The sequence below is a fragment of the Nicotiana sylvestris genome, chromosome 11 (genome assembly GCF_000393655.2).
Source record: "Nicotiana sylvestris chromosome 11, ASM39365v2, whole genome shotgun sequence".
In the NCBI taxonomy this organism is placed as follows: domain Eukaryota; kingdom Viridiplantae; phylum Streptophyta; class Magnoliopsida; order Solanales; family Solanaceae; genus Nicotiana; species Nicotiana sylvestris.
In genome coordinates this window covers 39523761-39533754 of record NC_091067.1, presented here as the reverse complement: position 1 = coordinate 39533754, position 9994 = coordinate 39523761, and positions in this window count along the sequence as shown.

Genomic DNA, 9994 nt, shown 5'->3' with positions numbered 1-9994 from the left:
CTAAACTGAATTTTCCTTTCAGCCAGCATTAGGGTTTTAAACCCTAAACTGAGCTTTTTCATGCAATCAGCATTAGGGTTTTAAACCCTAAACTGAATTTTCCTTTCAGCCAGCATTAGGGTTTTAAACCCTAAACTGAGCTTTTCCATGCAATCAGCATTAGGGTTTTAAACCCTAAGCTGAATTTTCCTTTCAGCCAGCATTAGGGTTTTAAACCCTAAACTGAGTTTTTTTATGCAATCAGCATTAGGGTTTTAAACCCTAAACTGAATTTTCCTTTCAGCCAGCATTAGGGTTTTAAACCCTAAACTGAGCTTTTCCATGCAATCAGCATTAGGGTTTTAAACCCTAAACTGAATTTTCCTTTCAGCCAGCATTAGGGTTTTAAACCCTAAACTGAGCTTTTTCATGCAATCAGCATTAGGGTTTTAAACCCTAAACTGAATTTTCCTTTCAGCCAGCATTAGGGTTTTAAACCCTAAACTGAGCTTTTCCATGCAATCAGCATTAGGGTTTTAAACCCTAAGCTGAATTTTCCTTTCAGCCAGCATTAGGGTTTTAAACCCTAAACTGAGCTTTTTTATGCAATCAGCATTAGGGTTTTAAACCCTAAACTGAATTTTTCTTTCAGCCAGCATTAGGGTTTTAAACCCTAAACTGAGCTTTTCCATGCAATCAGCATTAGGGTTTTAAACCCTAAACTGAATTTTCCTTTCAGCCAGCATTAGGGTTTTAAACCCTAAACTGAGCTTTTTCATGCAATCAGCATTAGGGTTTTAAACCCTAAACTGAATTTTCCTTTCAGCCAGCATTAGGGTTTTAAACCCTAAACTGAGCTTTTTCATGCAATCAGCATTAGGGTTTTAAACCCTAAACTGAATTTTCCTTTCAGCCAGCATTAGGGTTTTAAACCCTAAACTGAGCTTTTTCATGCAATCAGCATTAGGGTTTTAAACCCTAAACTGAACTTTTTCCTTTCAGCCAGCATTAGGGTTTTTAACCCTAAACTGAGCTTTTCCATGCAATCAGCATTAGTGTTTTAAGCCCTAAACTGAATTTTCCTTTTAGTCAGCATTAGGGTTTTAAACCCTAAACTGAACTTTTTCCTTTCAGCCAGTATTAGGGTTTTAAACCCTAAACTGAGCTTTCCCATGTGATCAGCATTAGGGTTTTAAACCCTAAACTGAATTTCCCTTTTAATCAGCATTAGGGTTTTAAAACCCTAAACTGAATCTTTCTTTAGTCAGCATTAGGGTTTTACACCCTAAACTGAATTCTTCTTTTGTTTGGCGTTGGGGTGTTAAACCCTAAACCGAACCTTTCCCCCAGCTAGTCGGTATTAGGGCTCCAACCCTGAACTGAGCATGCATATCCTCTTTCATCAATTTTATGAAATTCCTGGCGAATAATCAACGAAATTTTCCTAGTGAAACTGGGGCAGAAAATTTCGTTCGTTTGTTTTCTTCCGCAGGTCTAACCTCGACCCACATGGATCGAAATGACCCCGCGAGATGAGTCCCAGTTCGGAATCAACGAAGAAAAAGAAGAAAAAGAAAGAAGATGTCCCGAGATATCGGAGTAGATGGAAGGCGGATTGACTCCAACATTTGATTATGGTCCTGAACCCTGCCAATCGCGTCTCACTCAGTATCCCAGAGATTAAACAAGTCGCCGCAACTCGCAAGCATCAAGATTCAGATCGGAGTCTACAAGCAGAATCAGCTAAGACCCAAGATCAAGTCGTAAAAGAATCATAGATAGGAATCTTGTAACTAGCAGTTGACATGCATATAAGTAGTTAGTTCAGTTTCCAATTTTCGTTTGGTTGTAATAAGGCGGTCAGTGACGCAGCAGTGACAACAGCAACAGCAGTAGCAGCAAGCATTGCAATCCCATGGTAGCCCCAGCTACCAAAATTTTCTCGAACTACATTGACCTGATTCCTGTTTAGCCCAGGATATGTAGGAAATCTTTGAAGCAAGATTCGGTCAGATCTTTCAAAAAACATGCTTCATACGGAGTGGTCCATAGGCAAAAATCGCTCGTACACGCTCACTTTATCTTTGCACGAAAACTCTTCGTGTTTCCGAACAAAGAGGGGCAGCTGTGAGCACGTGATTTTTGCTTCGCACGACAATCGCTCCAAAAGAAATAAAAATAATAATAATTGGCCCTGCTGTACAATTTTCGAATTTTCTGTGCGGCACTTTGTTTATTTATTTGTGACTTTTGCCCATTTTTATTTTTTTTCTTATTTATTTATTTATTTAAAACAAAATACAAAATGCGTGTCATGCATAATCTGAACCGTAACGTGGTTGTTTAAATAGAAAGGCATAAAACGGGCATCTTTGTCCGTGATTTTGTTTTGTTTGATTTTACTTGCTTTGAAATATTTTTAGTGTGTGTGCAAATAATTGTAGTGAGTGTGTATTTAATTTTTGTTTTTGATTTTTTGCTTAGTTTTGTTTTTAAAATAAATAAGGAAAAGAAATAAAAATAATAATAATAATAATAAAAAATAATAATAATAAAAGAAAGAAAAGAAAAGACCCCTTCCGGACTTGGGCCAATTTGTTAAAATTGGCCCAACAAACTCAGCCCAAAACCCAGGCCTGCCCGGTCCAGACCACCTGATACCCAGGGTGTCCAAACGACGCCGTTTTAATCCAATGTGATCTGGGCCGTTGATCTCAGATTGATCAACGGCCAAGATCACATTTCCATAACCCACTAATGGCCCCGACCCGTTTACACCCGGACCAACCCAAACCCTCTACCCTCGAAACGACACCGTTCCACTTAAGCCATCAGATCCAGACCGTAGATCTTGATTGATCTAACGGTTGAGATCCACCTACCCACTAACTATATAAGCCCGTAATCTTACCCTGCCCCCCTATCCGAACCCCAGCCTTCGTCTCCACAAACCCTTCCCCTCAAACCCTAGCCGCCCCTGCACACCTTCACCAGAAACCCGGAGGCATGAACGCCGGTGACCTCCACCTGAACACTATAGAACCCCCATGCCTTTCTGAACCCAAATCTACCAACCACACACTTCGAATCCTATCCCACCTTCTCGAATCTTCATTTGAAGATTCGAGTCGGAACCTAATCTACACCGATCTGCCTTAAATTCATACCAGACACTCCCCAGACCCCCTCGTGACCAAACCATACTTGGTTTGGTCCGAATCTGATCAGGGAAGCATGAATCCCAGATCTGAGTTTTGGAAATTTTGTGTTCCTCCGTCACTGGTCCACTTTGTTCAAACCGAAGGATTAAGGTCTAATGGACCTTAATCAAAGTGTTTCTCATCTGAGAAACACTTCGATTAAAGTCCGTTCATCCTTAAGAAAGGTATGTCCAAATCCGAGTTCAAACTTTTGATTTTTCGAGTTTTAAGGTGAGTTTGCTTTCTTTCCTTTACTGGTTTTAGTCCGTGTGATTTGTTTTAAAAGTCTGTTCATATTTGTTTTAATTTTATCAACTTTTGTTTGTCCACTTTACCTGAACCTCTGTGTTTGTCTGAATCCCCCTTCCTATTCTGATAAAGCATATGTATCTGTTGTGCAATTAGTTTGAATTTCAAAACTGTACTGATTAACTGATTCCTCGAAGCACAGTTCTGTTTAATCAGTATAAGTCGAGTCATGTGTCCTATACTTTTGAATGTCTGATTTTTGGCTACGATTGTGTATGTTAATGCTAATAAAGTCGAGTCGACATGTGTCGTCAATTAGTTTCAACTGTCTGAACAAAATAAATCAATTTGCTTCTGTTGAACATTTGCCTGAATCAATTAAGAACCAAGTTCAGTTACTTATAGTTGTTAATATGATTCCAGAAACCTAATGTTTAGGCTGTAATGGTAATCTGAACTGGAGGGCATGTGCACAACATGGGCATTAAGGCCCTTTTTGAATTAAATAGTTTGACAGCATGTGCTGTCAGACTATATCCTGCTGCCCATGCTTGCTTTTAGTTAATAAAATGGGAAGGATAAGTCTGCCAGGGAAGGTTGATGGGGTTTAATACTTAATTAGCTAAAGTTGGAATAAAAAAAAAGGCACATGGGAGGGGTACTGTGATATTCTAAACAGGCTGTTAAAAGGGGGTAGTATTAAGGTTTATAAATAGAGGGGAAAGATATACACAAAGGGGGATGAAAAAAAAACACACAGATACACAGAAAAGGAAAAAAGAGGAAAGGATACCACCTGATAAAAAAGTTTGAGAGAATAAAAAAACACATACACTGTGAGGATAGAAGAGAAAAGGGAGAGCTGATAGAGATACACAGACAGAGCATACAGAGATAGGGAGAGATACTGAGAGGGAACATCTGAGAGCTCAAATTTTGGAAACAGAAAACTGGAAAAGAATTTTTTGTCTGACAACTCAGACAGACAAAAAAACTAGAAGTTGCTTCCTTCTTTTGTTTTGATTTCACTAAATCTGGCCCTGTTTTGTGCAACACTGATTTCTCCCAACTGAGTCTGCTTGGTTGTTGTTTGTTCTACTCGAGAGTTTGGTTTAGTTGGGGTTTTGATCTCACTCAAATTGTTTTGTGAGTTGTGGCTGCTACTCTTCTGTTTCTTGTTGCTGCTGCTATTCTGCCCTACTGCTACTGTTGTTGCTGTGATTGCTGCTGCAGTTTGTTGTCATTGTACTCTGCTGACTGCCCTCTTCTTCAATTGTCAAATATTTCCAGGTACACAACCTCTGAAACCTTGTATTGTTGAAAGTTTGAAGTTGAAGCAGAAATAAAGAAACGAACAGCTGTTTATGTTATAACATTGGTGTTAAAAAATAGTTTGAATGTTAGTTGGGTCGGTGTTTTTTTAGCTGCAAACTGCAAACATTCTGTATAAACTAAATATACATTCTGTTTGAGATGAACTATTAGATAGCATTATTTAATAGTAATGGCAGTATGACATAGACAGTATGTTTGACTTAGTATACATTCAGTTTAGTATAACATTCTGTTTGATTTAGTTATGATAGTATAACATAGAGTCATGGCAAGCACTTGTATGTATTTTGCCCCGACCACTGAATTGACAAATCTGTGGTACTAGGTCTGGGATAAATGTATTCCAAACAAACTCTCATGCAGTCACATTAAGAGTCTGGCCATGAATGCCAGCTCTCCTTGTCAGATTGATTGTTCGATATAGGTTCGATATCGGGTCTCGGCATAGATTCCTTGTTTCGAAATGATGCGATGACTGTTGAAGAAAACCAATAGTCGTATTGAATTCAATTAGTAGTAATCTTCTTAATATACAGCCAATCTCGTTTATCAAGTTCAAATAGGTTAGAGTTTAAAAATAAAACTTGGAGGTCGTTAAATATAACTCAGTATACGTTGTTAATTGCTTGCAATCTCACTTAGCAAATTAATAAGCGTATTCATTCGATGAAGACAAAGCATGAGGTGACTCTCGCCTCATAAATAATCAATCAGGTAATCAAACAAATTTAGGTTCGGCAAACATAATAAAGATTCAGTCTGTATTTGTTCAAACAAGTAAGTTCGGTATCATCTTTCTTTTTTTAGAGACAAACATAGTAGAAATGTAGTCACTGTAGGATACCTTTCTAAAATAAAGAGACGAGCCTCGCCAAATAAAAATGCAAATTGCGGGGCCCTCGATAAATAACCATAATAAATATTTTAGAATTCAGGCTAGGCCGTTTAGTGAATCTCACGGCCTTCCACTAAATAATAACGCGCTAGACTCTTCAGGCACGGTTTAAGTAAATTATATTCTTAAATTCGGGTGCACATTGATGTGACCCAAATTCAAATCTCAACGAAGTCGAAATGTGTTAACAACTACGGGTGCATTGATTGTGACGTGGTTCGAGATGCATTTTCACGACGTTGCAATTCTATAAAAATAAATGATAATGAATAAAAGCGGGTTTAAACTTAATAAAAGCACATAAGTCACAACATGTATTTAAATCAGATATTTAGCCATTATAACAATTTAAGCGACCGTGCTAGAACCACGGGATTCGAGGGTGCCTAACACCTTCCCTCGGGTCAACAGAATTCCTTACTTAGAATTTCTGGTTCGCAGACTTCATTTGGAAAAGTCGAAAATTTCCTCGATTTGGGATTCAAGATAAACCGGTGACTTGGGACACCAAACGCCAAACCTTTCCCAAGTGGCGACTCTGAATTAAATAAATAATCCCATTTCGAATATTGTCACTTAAATTGGAAAAACTCCCCTCGCGCATTTTTAACCCTTCGGGGCCGGGCGTGCAAAAAGGAGGTGTGACAATGTTTACTTTATCTTTCGACCGGGTGTTGTACGGGTGAGTTGCCAGAATTGCCAATCAATTAACCACCTGCCTGGACTCACACATTTAGACAACCACTTTGTTAGCGATTAAGTCTTAACAAATTTGACAACCGCACATTGGTATGAATGCACCTATACAGTTAATCATTTCTAATATGCGTTTGCTCGATCGCATGCGTCATCCCGGCACTTCGTTCCTTGTTTATTTTTATCTTTCTTTCACATGTCTCACCTTATCCCTCTCTGGTGCTCTTTTCTTTGTTCTATTTCTTTCTCTTTTGGGTTTCCGCTCATTTCTTGCTTTCTCTTTCTCTTTTTGTTTTTCCGCTCTCTTCTTTCTTTCTCTCTTTTTTCGCTCCCTTCTTTTTATCTTTCTCTCTTTCTTTCATTTTGTTGTTACGATTACGATCGAATCCTATGGAGATTGCCTACGTATCGTGACCCCGCACGAATCAGACCAAGCGTAGTTCGTGAAACATAAATGCAAAAATAAAGGGTGGAAATTTTGAAATTTTCAATTTTCAAAAACAAACTATTACAAACAAAACATTTTTCGGAATGAAACTAACAGACGCAAATTAAAAGCAAACACAGACTCTAAGACTGCAAACATACTTGACCTGAAAGGATGACGGACAGACGAAAGACAGACTCAAAAGGTAGAAAACTACAGACATGGCCTATGCATACTCTAGTGCTTCAAATTTAGGTGTCTGCGGGGCGTCGTTTGGCCTCGCCGCGGGCCTAGGATCCAAATCCCTTTCAAGCTGCTCTAATTCATTCATGGTTCGTTTCACATAGATCATTACTGCAGAGACAAAAGTAGTATGGGCCATGTCTTCACAAGCCCGACATCTCCTAAAAATGGCATGAGCAATGGCTCTAATCCTGTCTTTTGTTTGCTTCTTTTCTATAAGCAAGCGTCTTATCTGATCACTGCATGTCTTTAAAGCTCGAGAATCCTGCAGGTGTTGATCTTGCAATTGCTGCACTTCTACCTCCATTTGGGCCAACAAGTCGTAACAATGTCCACTTTCAATTCCAAAATCTCTAGCCTGTCTAACCGTTTTACCCTCAAGGGCAAACACTTTTCTCTTTAAATCGGAAACAATTTTCTCATGGTCCCTTTTCAACTGATTCAAGTACTAGCGACGCTCCTCTGTTCTTGTAGCCCACTGCGCTTTAAGCTCTGCCATGATATTCTCAGATTTTTCTAATTCATCCCGCCATTCCCTGACTTCATTTTCCAGCCTTTTTATCAGTTGCTCATCTGATCGGCTCCTTGGTTGCTTATCGACGGTTATTCTCAATTGCCGAATTTGGGCCCTAAGCGCTTTGTTTTCTCGAGCCAGTATGTTCTTCTCACCTTGATCCGCAACAACTTGTACACTGTTCTCGAATTTCAGACTCTCAACTTGCTGCTTCAGTTTACCAATCTCAACTCGATAACCTTCTTCCTTTGCTAACCAGTCCCATTGCTCTTGGGACGACTCGGCAAAATCTTCGAGATGAGGTCTTTTAGCCGGTCTCCCGCACGCCACGTCACCTCTGAACCAAACATGCGGCTTGGCTGCTAGCGTGTATATGACTTCTTCGACAGGCAACCATCCGAGCACCCACTGTATCTGGCTGGCAGTGAGAGTCAGAAATAATAATGTCCAAGCCGTGACTCCTTCAGGTAAACTAGCCCCTTTGATTCTTGTGTAAAATTCTCCTATACAAGTTTTCTCAAATGAACCATAACTCAAGAGCTGAGAGCGGGGTCACAAATGCTCAGTCATCCACATTTGTAACAACAAGTTACATCCCTCAAAAAATTTGCCCCCAGCTTTGCAAGCCGTGAGAACCCGGAAGATGTCAGCCACGATCATAGGTGCTAAAGTGCTTTTCCCCATGGTTTGCAAGGTACTGATGACCCCCGCTACTTTCAAATCAATATTACCATCTTTCTTTGGGAATACTATGAGGCCCAAAAAGGCTATCATAAAATCCACCCGTCTGTGTTCCTCCCATTTTTGTCGGTTACTTCTACTGCATAGCTTAAAGTCTGGACTATTAAATCCGCCCACGTGGCCATATCTATCATATATGAAGCGGAAACTGCAGAAACCCTTTGCAAAATCTGGATGATGAACTCTTCGGGGTATTTTCAAGGAATCCAAAAACCGATGTACGGTAATGGCCCTGGGAGCAATTAAGTATTTGAACCTCAACGGAGCTTGATCACTTCCGATGTACCCCGCTATTTCCTCCAATGTCTGGGTGAGCTCAAAGTCCGAGAAATGAAATACATTATGTGCCAAATCCCAATAAGCGATCAATGCCCTGATAATATCACCCCGAGGCTGAATGTCTAATAAATTCGGGAGATCTTTCAAATACTTTTTCACTTCGTCTTGCCCTTCTTTGCCTAAATCATTCCACCATAATCGCAACTTAAAAGGGATTTTGGTCATTATTGAAAAGGGTTCATTCAGCATCGTGCTCATCCTGCACATTTATTAAGGCGATTAAGCAAAAGAAAAACTTTTATTCGACTCAAAAAGAACTATCTATATTTTTGACTCAGAATTACCTATATATTTTCAAATTTTAAAAATGAAGAACTCGATTCTCAAACGCGGCCTTTCTGCACTTCGGGAACAAAGATTTTAAGGCTGTGAAAGTCAACCAGTCAAAAATCAAAAATTGACCAAGACGGCTATTTTTGCAAAGTCAGTCTTCCAGCGTCCCTTTTGGGGACATTCGGCTATTTATGACAAGACGGCCCCACTTGACTTATTTAGGACGAAAAATAAAAATTTTGACATTTTTTTGCTATTTTTGCAAAAGAAAGGTTGGACCCGATGAGGGTTGCCTACGTATCCCACACCCTGTGAGAATCAAACCGGCGTAGTTCGGGCGAATTAACCGAACCATTTTAAAACAAGACTCTTTTTGATTTTCATTTTTCATGGCAAGACAAACCATTTTCATTTTCTATTTTTTTGAAAACAAGAAAAAATAACGTTTTTTTTTATGAACAATAAAACAACCTACTTTTCCAAACTAAAATAAAGATTCTTTCCATTTTCTTTTTCAACAAAAAACTGTCCGAAAATAAAAGACTTTTTTTTCCTATTTTCCTCTTTTCTGTTTTCTCAAAATTTCGGCAGAGTTTCGACAGTACTTGGTTTTTTTGTTATTTCTCTCTTTTTCTCTTTTTTCCGACTTTTCAACATTTCCGAGTTTCAGAAAACCGGTCAGCATGCAGGTTCGAAACAAATATATGCACAGAGCAAGTAGGGTGCATCATGATGGTCCTTTCATTTCAGGTTGCTAGCCCTAGACGGACCCAACCCCTGCGTTGAGCCCCCTAAGTCAAATGCAGCATGATGCAAATAATCTTTCCTACTAGGGATCCGGAATGAAGTCACGTTATTCTATATTCAAAACCTGGGTCGGTGTTCTAGACCGTGTACCCGAGCAGACAACTCAGGTCGAGGAGAGGGCAACTTACCGGGAACCAAAAGGCCATCCGGCTTCGTAACTTATCCGGCCTCTTTCTTATTTCAAGGTATGACACTAACAGAATAGGGAGTCTCGACCAGTAAGCACATCCCCAGCGGTGAAGAGAGAAGGGTATCGGCACAATTTATATACAGTTTAGATAATTTCAAAGCGGTAA